Source organism: Rhamphochromis sp. 'chilingali', assembly GCF_963969265.1.
Source record: "Rhamphochromis sp. 'chilingali' genome assembly, chromosome: 13".
NCBI lineage: Eukaryota > Metazoa > Chordata > Actinopteri > Cichliformes > Cichlidae > Rhamphochromis > Rhamphochromis sp. 'chilingali'.
The window spans coordinates 12,906,345-12,919,746 of NC_137940.1; positions in this window are offsets into that span (position 1 = coordinate 12,906,345).

Below are 13,402 nucleotides of genomic sequence, written 5' to 3' on the forward strand. Positions count from 1 at the left end.
CTTTTTAGAGAACCGGCTCTTTCGGCTCCGAACCGGCTCTTCAGGTTGTTTTGTTGCTTTAATTAATTTATTATTAACAATAACATAAAATTATGCACAAAAGGAATTACTAATGTATAAAAAAGTGGTTTTATTTATATATGTTTATATATAAATATATGCGGTGGCCCCTAGAGACAAAACACGTACAAACTCCAAAACACATTTCTAGCATGAACTGAACTTCCAAAACAGAGCTACCTAGATCACTTAAATTACACAATTGAAAGCATGAAAGCATATGGGTATTGTTTGTGTATTTATACACAAGCATTCATATATAGTCAAATAATAAAATAAAATAAAAGTTCATTTACCTGTTATTACCACACACCAAATCCGGTCGTTGGTACTTGCTGGCTTGTGTAGCCACTAGGTAATAAAAGTTCAACACTGCCCCTAGCATCCTGGAGCACTTCTGTTGTCTTTTGTACGTGTTTTGAGTTTTTATGTGCTTCTGAGTTTGTACGTGTTTTGGAGTTTGTACGTGATTTGAAGTTTGCACGTGCTGCTTTGTCTCTAGGGGCCACCGTAAATATACTTTTATTTATTCACTCCAAATAAAATGTAATAAATAAATCATATAATACAAAAATCAACTATTCACATTTCAACTTTTAACTATTTAAATATTCAGCTTTTTCCTTTTACAAATTTAAAGTGAAACAACACAAAACACTGCAAACCACAACACAATTAAATATAAATTATAATATGAAAACAAAAAGAAGATGCATATTCTCTGTCATGTGGGCCTGCATGAATAAACTTTCTGAATCCTTTATCATCTGCAACTGAAAATAGTTGTGGATGATTACTAGGGATGGATATCGTTTAGGTTTTATCCGATACCAGTGCCAAACCGGTACTTTTGAAACGGTGCTGGTGCTTAAAGAATGGAGAACACAAACTTTGTCCAAAAACCTCTCATGTTCAGCTGTTTTTTGTAAAAAGATAACAATCTTAGCCTTTTCTGCAGCTATAGGGGATTTATGGTATCACTCTTGGCTGGAAGCAGTGCTTAATCAATGGAAAAAACACAAACTTTGTCCAAAAACCTCTCATGTTTAGCTGTTTTCTACTTTTTCTTTGGTCATTTTAGCCTTTTTGGCCAGAGTGAAGGGAGTATCTGCCATCAAACAAGAAGACAGTCACATGTAACTACAACGGTGTTTGCTAGTTCACCTTACATGCATTAATGTAATAATGTGGTTAGCCTACTCAATATAAATTACACAAGAACAACATTAAGCTACTCACGCAGAGAAGAACGGCTGCTGCTGCCATCATCATCCGTCATCATTTCTGCTACACTGGCAGGGCTAGGGGCCAGGACTCTAATCTTCGGGTTCATGGGGATGTTGCTAACTCCGGTTCCGATAACAGGCACCACACCCGCAGTAGATGTGCTCGGTGTGAGGTCTCGCAGCAAGCTATCAAATACGGCTTTTAACAAAATGTTATACGTCGCCAGGTGTTTCATCAGATTCGAGGAGTTACCTCCTTTTCACAGTATCACCTTAAAGCACTTGTTGCAGGCTGCTGAATTTGCATCTTTTGCTGTGAAGTACAGCCAGACTTTGACCGCTTTGCTCTGGGCATTTTTAATCTGTAGCTCTGCTCTAAAAGAACTTACGTACCTGGGCCCGCCTACTACGCTTGCAAAAGTAAAATGATTGGCTGGAATCCAAAGTGTATGACATCTCAGGGAAAAAACACCAAAATAAAGCACCGAAATGTGCGCTGCTTTTCGGTCTGGTTACTACCGTTTATGTCAGAACCAGTGCCATAATGGCACCGGATACCGGTACCCATCCCTAATGATTACTATACCTTTATAATGTGATGTTGTTGTCCCTGGCTCTCTTTCTCTCTCTCCCTCCTGCTCTGTTCCTGTGTTACTGAGTGTAACTACCGCCCCTTCCGCCCAGTGTAAAGCACAAGGGTCGCATGCTGAGTGAAGCGGAAAAAAAGTGCGAGAGAGAGAGAGGGTGAGAGAAAAAAAAAAAACAGCTGGCGTCGTTCACGTCAAAGAACCGGCTCTAAGAGCCATTTCCTTCGCAACCAACCCATCACTAGTATACATGTACATATATATACAAAAAACTTAATTTTAAAGTGTTTATTTATCGGATAAAATAAGTTAAATGTCACCGTTTTATATTGTCCGACCGGAAACAGGCCGGGGGTGTCCAAATTCAGAGGCTGCGTCCACCTGAGGATCCGGCCTTTGTGGTCTAAGTGGGCCGGGTCCTCCGAAAGCCGGGCAGACCGAAAATGAGCGACTGTGAAATTGGACAGTCTAGCCTTCAGAATTACGTCACCTGCCATCTGCTCCTTGCTGTCTAAAATATAACCGGACGAGGCGTAGATGGTCGAATAAACTGCTGTTTTCACACAGCAGTTTATTCAGCTGTGTGAGAACCCGGAGGAATCCTCCCGAGGGATTAATAAAGTTTTATTTAATCTAATTTAATCTAATAACTTTAATCTCAGCCAAAACGATTTACTCACCAACAAATAAAACACAGAAAAAGGCCACTCAATAACATGTTTAAGTTATTTGACGTTTACACAGCTACATTCTCGCCTGAAGATGTGTTAAAAATTTATTTTGCGACCCAGAAAGAGAAATAAGAGTAATATTAAAATTAGGTAGCTGCAGTAATAGTAGCCATTGTTGGAAACTGGAATTGCCCATATGGAAAAGATATATATAAATCTTATAAAGTTTGTATCTGTCTTGTGTGAAACTTGTATGAAAAGCATATAAGTGTGAAAACAGATATGAGATCCCTTGAAAAATTATATAATGAAACTTGTATGTTTTGGATACTTACTAAAACAATGTATGAAAGTAATGCGAAAGTGGCCACTTTCATGAGTAATCACATATAAGTTTTTACTATTTCTTTTCCGTATGGGTGGCTGGGCCAGTCTGGGATGTGGTTTTCAGTTTTGTTGTCCGGGTGGAAAATCGGGAGAAATTGGGGAGAATGGTCGCCCCGGGAGATTTTCGGGAGGGGCACTGAAATTCGGGATTCCCCGGAAAAATCGGGAGTGTGGGCATGTATGGCCTAGCATAGCCTGTAATGTTATTATGACGGACACATTATATGAGTGAACTTGACTTTAAGTGACTTACAGGTTTCTTTGAAAAATACTTTCTTATATCCAGGTTCTGCCGCTGCTGAAACTAAACAGAGCTCCCTGAAAGGCACAGCCAATCACATTGGCCATATTTGTCACATGACGTAGGACTCCAGTAGAGAACTAATTTAACTCTTTCTGCACCGCTCGCTGAATGAGATGCTGACAGATCATTTTTTTCTTACTATCGGGTTTGTTTTTCTTTACTCGAAGAGATCAAATTATTGGTGGGGACAATTCAATAATCGCTGGATTTTGGTGGGGACAAGTCCCTTCCGTCCATGCCAAATCTACGCCCTTGATTCAAGGCAATATTTCTACAGTTTTTATCATTTACTGCCTGCTTGTATAATTATGAAAGAAAATTTCCCCTCTCACTGTGGCTGCAGATGTGTTAGTGAGCGGAGTACTTAGTTACTTTGCCAAAATCAATCCAGAGACTTCAAGAATAACACCGAAGGTTAAACCAGTAAAAATGAAAAGCAATACACATTTTAAATATGGAGTTTGCACATTTGTCATAGAAACGGCTCCTCCGGTTCTAAACTGTCTGGGTTTCAGTTCAGTGAGCTTCAGTTAAACATTCAAAACATTTGAAATATTCATCTTTACAAAGCAGTTCTTATGTTTTGAGACACCACAAATAACAGGTTTGCACATTCAACAAAACAGCTTTGCTATTAACAGTCTCACTCAGCTAAACAAAAATGAGATTACCACAGTAAAGAAAAATTAAATCAGTTCTGTGACACTGAAGGATTTGGGGTGGATTCGCCTCCTGTGTCAGATAATATGGATACAGATTACTGGAAGATGATGTGCAGGTGCTGGATAGAATTATAACATCGTTTCTGCTGGTTTCACTTTTGGAGGATGGAAAATAAATAAAAACATGACAGTTTTCTTTTATAACATCTTTGTTTTCCCCGAATATTAAGTAGAAAATTTTTAATATCCAAACTGAGCTTAATGAATCATCCTTCAGCTACACACATAAGGATCGTAGGAGCCTCGGTGGTGAATACTGTGAGGTGAGAGTCCTGGTGCTGTACGTGTGCTCTGTCATTCGCTAATTTTAACAGGACCACTGTGTTAAACTAAGCTTCATGTGGTCAGTAGAAGAACAGCAGTTTCCAGCGTTTCCACCTTGGCCTAATTTTAATTTCAAAGGTGGGCAGTACTGGACCACACTATTATTTGTACGATGAATACTGTCCAGGAGTGAATCAGGGAACACAAAGAAGAAGCCTGTTTATTTGGCCTCCAACCTCGCCTCTTCAGATTGTGACTTTCGTGTTCAAATGTTGTTGCTTTTAATTTAATTAAAGGGAATTTAGTTCAGCTGATTTTTTTAAGGCGGTGTTAGCATTTGAGTAAGGTGAAAAAAGTGAAACCAGGTTACGGCTGTGGTTATAGTATTAGACAGGGCCGAGTTAGGAGTGGACAGCAGGGATGATCAAATCGCCAGCTTGCAGTTCGGCTAAGCCACTCTCCAAATAAACACCAGCAAACTCTCCCATCCTCTGGTTTTCTCCGCGGGCGTTATGACTCAGATCTGCTGAAAAAGTCTAAAGACTGTTAGCCTTGGTTGGCTCCCAATTTGACACTAACTCGGAAGACATTGTAGAGTGCTCACACTTGAGCTGGAGGTATGTCGGCGAGTAATGGAAAGGAAATCTGGCACAAAAAAAAAAAGCACTGAAAGTCAGTCTGCAATTACTGCAATCTGACTCACGGCTCAACCATTAATCAAAACTCACAGTCCAGAGCAAGAAGCTGCACTGTGGATAGACTGATTTTCTATACAGACAGGTGGACAGGTAGATATTTCCTGGAGAGCTACAGAGAAATTTGGACAGATTGGGAGTCATACAGCTGATGAGCAGGCGTGACAGATTCAGGGAAACTGTCTTCTTCCTCCTAATTAATGTCAGATCTCCAGCTCAGCTCCACCTGCGGCGACTGGCAGCCACAGAGCTCACTGAAAAGTTCCCAGTCACCAGCTGATGTAGGTCAAATCCTCCATTTGGCACATTTTCTTCCACTGATGAATTTTTCTCACCATCCCTGCATGACAATTAGCTTTGTATTTGGTACATTTTAAGCTTTGCAGCCCAGCATACTGTGAACTGAAAGGTTCAGTGTGCAACTCTGTGTCCAGGTCACCAGAACTCACATGTGTTTAGCAAAAGGCCTCCAGGGCAGTCCTGGTGGAAGATCTGCTTCTTCTGGCAAAGACGTATGCATCAACTGTGAGGCTTCTCCTGATCCAGAAGATCAGATTTTGACATTTTTGTCCTTTACTTCCCTTTTTCAATATTTTTCAGTGGTAGCACATTTCACTGCTAAACCAAAGTCCACAGTAATCTTAATTAATATGTGAATATCATATAGATAGAAGGAAAATACAATTCAGTTCAATTATTTGATAGCAGGCAAATACTATCAAAACAATGGTGTGATGTTTACGCTGTTCTGTTTATTCATGGTTGATAAATTCTGGGTGAAGGCTTTCATCAGGCCCTGCCACCCAGTCATGAATCATGAGTTTTTACATAGCAGTGAAGAAGGCTTCACAGAAGTTTGGAGACTTTGCTGATTTACTTCAGCTCAGCTGGAGGTCAAAGATGTACATTTTGTCATGTACAGAGCATCTGTAAAATGCATCCATGTGGTGGAGAGTGCACTGTCGGAGTGTGAAAGTGGCACAGGGCACTGCTTTTGCTGTTATTGGAAATGAAGTTTTGTCATCTATGTGTTGATCCACACACCTTCTCTGTTACACTCGGAGCTTTACTATGTCATGCTCATTCACCTCTAGACACGAGGCAATGCTGTAAAGAAAATGGCATGCACTCACAACCGTGTCACACAGGAATGAGGTTAGACCGTCCGAGTGTCTGTAAGACACCAGTCTGTAAAACTCAAGGAATGCACAAACAATATTTTCGTTTTCAGTCCTCATAAGGCGCATCTCATTCCTTCTCATCTCATCTCCATATCAGCCAAATCATTCAACCATCAGTCAGTTGTTAGAATTATCAGCCAATCCCAGGAGCTTGCCACTTCATGTAACCAGTGGACATGAAGCAATGGGAGACAAAGAACAATAAACAATAAAAACAATAAGTTTAATAACTTAGATTTAGAGCAAGTTTCAAAGAACAAAAGCTTGATTTATACACACAAAAAAAGACTCAAAGGCAAAAATCTTCAGTCAGTAGATGACATCTTTCATCTGCTTTTTTTTTTGAAAATGTCCAGAAATGGGGCATTGCAAATCTCAGAGGGGGACATGTTCTTCTGTTGTGAGGGATGAAAATTGGGCCTTTAACTGAGGAACATGAGTCAGAGATGCAGTGTAGCGAAGGGGGAGATCTGATGGAGCAAGGGCATGAAGGAATGTAAAGGAAATATGGGACCTGACCATTCTGAACATACACAGCAAATCCAGCATGTCCAAATTAACACTGTCGGATTTGATTTCAACACTATTAAAGTGTCTATATGGGTCCACACCAGAGAATTTAACTCTTTTTGGAGAGTTGGTACGTTAAAACTCTGATTTAGTGTTAAACACCAAATCTGTCTGGAGTTGATAATTTATCACTTGGTGTTAAGAGTTTATATATTAACTCTCAAAGAGTATTTTAGTTTAACTACGTAAGAGTTATCTTCTAATTCATTCTAAAAAGTGGGAATTTTACTGTTCTGAACTTCTAGAAATTTCTCTTGGAAATAAACATTTACTAAAAAGACGCAATGGTTTTTTAAAAACATTTATTCTGAACTGTGCACCACAATTTCAAAACATTTTCTGAAAGATGTAACAGTATACATGTTCTCACTTTCATTAGAATTTTGTTTATCAAAAGGTTTGACATAGGTGAGCTGGTAAATGCAAATAACAGCATTCTCATCACTTATTTCTTCAATACAATATGCATGTCCTTCATTCATCCCTTTGTGGAACTTCAACGCACTTCTGCTCTCCCCCATATTCCATCTTCACAAGCATATCCTGTGCGGAGATTGAATAAAAATTAGTTGACACTAATTAATGGCACAAATAATCCAGTAAACAATTGCAGCACAGTAAAAAAAAAAAAAAAAAAGGAATCCTCTTTGAGCCATTACTTGTGTAAAGTATTTTCCCAAAAGACAAAGACACAGGCAACAGGTAATACTGAACTAAATGTAAAACTTCAACCTTTTTCATTTTTACCTAAACCGTGTGCACAAAACTCTGGAGGGATCTATGCTAACGTAGAATCCAGTCAGGACGCCTGCTACTGCTGTTTGCTCGTGTTTTTTTTTTTTTATGGGCGATCGTTGAAGGTAGAACAAATAGAACACCATCGGTGGAGTCCAGGCAGGAGATTATGAATACACAAATGAGGGTTTCAGCTGCTGAGTCTGAGAGCAAAGGCCTGGATATAGCCTTGGGGCAGCAGAAATTATGCAGATTTAGAGATGGATTTGATGTAAATGAGAGTGTGGAATCCTAAACGACACCCAGGTGGCAGACTTCCAGATATGGTACGATGAAGCATCAAGTCACGTTAAGGAGAGGAATGGCTACTTTTGGAATCAATGACAATAGGAGCCACAATCAAGAGTTCAGTTTGAATGTTCTTCATATTGACAAAGTTGGTTTACAAATTTTGATGCTTTCCAGGCATTTGACAAGGGAGTGCAAAATTTAATGTGAAGATATGAAGATATAATCGTTCATCATCAGCATAGCAGTGGATGCTCAGCCAATGGTGGTGGATGATTTGACCAAGCAAGGGTCCCAGCACAGCACATCTTGCTATATTGGGGCAGAAGAGGAACATGCGTCTCTTAAGGTGATATAATGTGTCCAATCAGCAAGATATGACTGAAACCAGGGGACCACTCCAGCAGTGATGCCAACACACTGTAGTTAGACAGTTAGTCAAAGAGGATAGAGTCAGAGACTTCAAAAGCTCTCCAGAAAATGGGATTTGGCATGTGTGGATTAAGGTGAGGTAGTACAGTGTGAAGAACTACTTACAAATAAGTCACACAATAACGTTGTGAACTGCAGTTTTCTTTGAGTACAGGGTATTAGTCGACCTGTGCTGCTACTCCAGTATTCACTAATTTATGTGGATTTAGGTCTCCAGCTGAATTCAGTCAGTGTTGTTGCTGACCGTAGCTTATTCTTTATGTATTCTAAAACTGCTAAAAAGAAAATTCCATTTGTCCATTAAAGTAAACAGAGTGGGTGCAGATCACATTCCAGACCGCTAAAAGCCCAGGTAATCATGAAACCTCAGTGGGCTTCCTACTCCCCACCTTAAACCTATCTGCCACCTCAACGCTGTCTCACAAGATACATGTCTCATACACAGTGTTGGGGAGTAACGGAATACATGTACCGCCGTTACATATTTAAAATACAGAATATGAGTAACTGTATTCCGTTACAGTTACCGTTTAAAAAGTGGTATTTAGAATACAGTTACTTTGTTAAAATAAATGGATTACACGGCGGTATTTTCCTGTTTCATATTGTCACTGGTCAGGATTGTTTGGGTTTTGTTTGACAGCTATGTTCTGTTGTTCCAGGCGGCAGCGTTACAGTTGCCATGGTTACAGGGTGACGCGCATTCTCTCTGCGACTGTGTGTTTCCTGGGTGAGAGAACACCTTTTTGTTGTTGTTGTTGTTGTGCTAAGCAGAATGCTACAGGCATAGCCCTGAAGAATGTAGCCTCATGGGCAGTGTAGTCCGTGCTGCAGGGAGAATGGACTGCCATACCCGTTATGTGTCTGTGAGCGCGAGAAGGGAGAGAAAAAGGAAAATTATGAGCTGTCATCGAGCAGAAACGGGAGCTGGAAGCATGTAAATATAATAATAACCACTGCAGCCAAGAAGAGTGCCTGAGGAACCCAGTTGTAAGTAAGCTATTAAGACTCGACTGTACACCGTGTTAGTGTTTTCCTCTGAAACAATAAGTTCCGTTGGAGCAGCATTTCAACGCCTCTCTCTGTCTCTCGCTAGCAAAGTTGACCCAGACAACAAAGTAAAGCTATTTTTCAGCTACGAGCCCGACACGGAACCCGACGTATTAGCCAAATGTCCCTTTATTATGGTTCGGAGCCGTGGACCATCAGTAAGAGTAATAAATCACTTTCATGTAGTTGTAAATGGTAAATGGCCTGTATTTATATAGCGCTTTTCTAGTCCCTAAGGACCCCAAAGCGCTTTACATATCCAGTCATCCACCCATTCACGCACACATTCACACACTGGTGATGGTAAGCTACATTGTAGCCACAGCCACCCTGGGGCGCACTGACAGAGGCGAGGCTGCCGGACACTGGCGCCACCAGGCCCTCTGACCACCACCAGTAGGCAACAGGTGAAGTGTCTTGCCCAAGGACACAACGACCGAGACTGTCCAAGCTGGGGCTCGAACCGGCAACCTTCCGATTACAAGGCGAACTCCCAACTCTTGAGCCACGATCGCCCATATAAACAGCATGATAATATATTAAGTAATCCAGAGAGTAACGTAACGGAATACGTTATAAAATACATTTTGGGGCATGTATTCTGTAATCTGTAGTGGAATACATTTTAAAAGTAACCTTCCCAAGACTGCTCATACATTTGGTGAGACATGTACATGCCGACATACATGCACAACTCTCTTATACAGGGATGAGTAAACTCACAGCAAACCTGATACAAAGCTGCACTGATGAAAGGATAATAAAGTCAAGACAGAATCCAAACATGTAACATTATTACAAAACTCAAATACATCACAAAAATACTAAAATTAAAAGAAAGTAACATTAAACAATAATCCAAACAGCCAATATCAGGGGAACCAAAGATTAAAACATATAAATCATGGTTCATAAATCAGGTTTTGTCTTTTTGGAAGTGACTGTACTGCATTCTCTGTCTGTAAACAAACGCAAACACTAGATTTACTAAAAGCTCATCTGTTGGTGAAAAAATTAAACAAACTACTTTTATTTTTTTATTTTTTTTTTTATTATGTCCTTGCCACTGAGGATTTCTGCTTCTTCAAGCATGCTCACTTTCTTCAGCCGAGTCAAAGCCTTGGTTGATGTTGTGCACTGCTCTGTCATTTATGAGTGCTCTTGACCTCAGTAGGGAACCATCATCAGCAAATTTATATTTATGAGTTTCAGCGAGGTGCTGAATCGTCTGCTATCGATATCCTGCTCTTATTTAATGTCTACAGCAGCAATATATCCACATCAAGCTGCTGTAGTGGAAAGCACATACATACAAAATTTTTGTTGCCTTTAAACATTTTTATAGTGTTCTGTTTTGTTAAAACACTTGATGTTTAGCGCGTGCAGATAGCACCTAACCTAATATTTTGTGTGAGGAGTGAGGAGGAGATTGGACTCTCAAATAATTCTCTGTGTGTGAATTAAGTATGATATCGTATTCATTGCCATCAGTCCTACCGTTGCCCTAAAATTAGGTTCCTAAGCTGCAGTTCCTACAATGTCCACTGGGTGGGGGGGGGGGGGGGGGCAGCAGGAAGTCAGTCCCCACACACTCCCATGTCATCAGCAGAAATAAACAGAAGGATTACTGGTCTCTACAGCCAACTGTCCTCTTAGTAACAGCTGAACAGGTGGTACATTCATTTAATTTAACTTAATTTAAGGCTGGACTTTGACATCAAGGTGACTGAGAGTTGAACTTGTCTAAGATTTTTAGTAGATGCAACTAAGGTACCAATATGAAGCTCCTACATCAGAATTTGATTCCATAGTGTTGTGTAGTAATACATGCCTCCGTGTGCTTAGCAAACAGCTGCTACTGAAAGAAAGAAAATGCACGCAGGATGATTTAAATGTTTCATGTGTGTTCCAGCGTGGAACTAAAACCACAGTTTTATGGCTGTTTTATGACTCTGAATAATAAAAAATGAGTTGAGGGCATCACAAAAGTGATAAAATACTTAATGTTGGCATGAAGAACAGAAAACAGCTTAGAGAACAAAATATACTCTTTGGTTTAAAATCTGACTTTATATTATTTTTTATATTTTTACTCATTTGATTAAACAATACATTAAATGAAGTTCATCAGGCGATTTCAGGCTCACCCAGATGAACATCTGGTGTTGCAGACAATTACTAACTCACTACAGGCAACATCTGGATGGTAACAGTCATATAACTGGTGGCAGGGTAGAACTGCATCGATTGGATGAGATCTTATTGGTCCCTGAGGGCAAAGCAAGGCTGCTATAGCAGAAACAAGATTCAGTGGGTAAACCGATAGAAAACACACAACAATTGATTCTCATAGCAATTATAAAATAATATATAGCAAAATATAAGTTGCACTGAAGTTGAGACAGCCGTGATAATTGGAAATGCGATAGTTGTGTTTATTGCGCTGACTGATTTTGGAGCTTTGCATTTTATTTTGGCTCAAGTCCTTTCGTGGCTTCTTGGGTTACCCAGAGTTCCCACAAATATTATTTTCCCATCTGGATAACAGTGATATGGGGTAGTGTTTATGTTGAAACATCAAATAGCTGACTTCCACTGGTAATACTAACACTGCAGTGTCTGAAGCACAGTAATAAACCTTGGGTAGCATAAACTGGAAATGTTCCCTGCGACTGGAAACACAACAAGCTACTGCTTTGGTAAAACCAAATCAGAATCAGAATCGCGTTTATTGGCCAAGTAAATGCGCAAACACATACAAGGAATTTGGTTCCGGTAGATGGTGACTCTCAAGCACAGCAACGTAATCAACAATATGTAAACCACACAATACACACACACACGCACACATACATGTGTGTGTGTGTATATATATATATATATATATATATATATATATATATATATATATATATATATATATATATATATATAGATATATATGGTGGTGGCTAACCAACCAGACATAGTGGTGGTAGACAAACAGAACAAGACGGCCGTAGTGATCGATGTGGCGGTTCCGAATGACAGCAATATCAGGAAGAAGGAACACGAGAAGCTGGAGAAATACCAAGGGCTCAGAGAAGAGCTCGAGAGGATGTGGAGGGTGAAGGTAACGGTGGTCCCCGTGGTAATCGGAGCACTAGGTGCGGTGACTCCCAAGCTAGGCGAGTGGCTCCAGCAGATCCCGGGAATAACAACGGAGATCTCTGTCCAGAAGAGCACAGTCCTGGGAACAGCTAAGATACTGCGCAGGACCCTCAAGCTCCCAGGCCTCTGGTAGAGGACCCGAGCTTGAAGGATAAACCGCCCACAGGGGCGTGCTGGGTGTTGTGTGTTATATATATATGCACACATACATACACAAAGGCATATAACCGACCATAAATAACTAAATTACTGTCCTCCCCCAGTAATTGCACAGATAAAACTTTATTTCTGTTCTTTTTTCTCTGTAGCGACCAGACTCTGCATTCATCAAGGAGAGTGATGGCGACTTGCTGTAACAACAGCCGAGAACAGGAGGTTTGGGAGGATGAGCTCCTTCAGCATGTGCTGTAGCAAGCAGGTCACACAAGCAAAGCAAAAACCATCCAACTTGCAGGGGAGCAATAAGAAAGCGACAAATTCGGCATTATCGCGATGACTGATGAAGCTAATTAAAGTATCAACGCCTTAGCAAGGGGACGGTAATCCAAATCCATAAATAAACTTCTACTCTGCTCATAATGAGTCTGTTTGTCACAGACCAAGTTCCCTTATTCTCTCTGCACAATCCAGCTAAGATGCTTTTGTTTTAAAGTGCTGTTTGCATCCTGAACAGTCAGAACGGCTATTTCTCATTTTCTTTCTCAGCCTTTAACTGAGTAAAGTCGCTCACATGGCTGCAATCACACAGCTTTCATGTCAGTCTGCAGCAACAATTAGCTTAAAGACAAACGTGCCGTCCAGCCTCAGACCGAGAGCAGTAAGCTCTGAAATTCTGCTGATGCATGTTTATTGTACTGCAGCGATTTTGAGCATCTGTAAAAAGCTTGAAAAGTTATCTTGTTGTCTATTTTCTTTTCTTTTAAAGCCTTGAAACTAAGATATTTTCAAAAGGTTTAAGATTATGTTAATGCCATACTATTAGCTTACAGAAAGCGGCAGATTTTATTAGAATTTTATCAATACTATAGACAGTGTTGGAGAGTAACGGAATACATGTACGGCCGTTACGTATTTAAAATA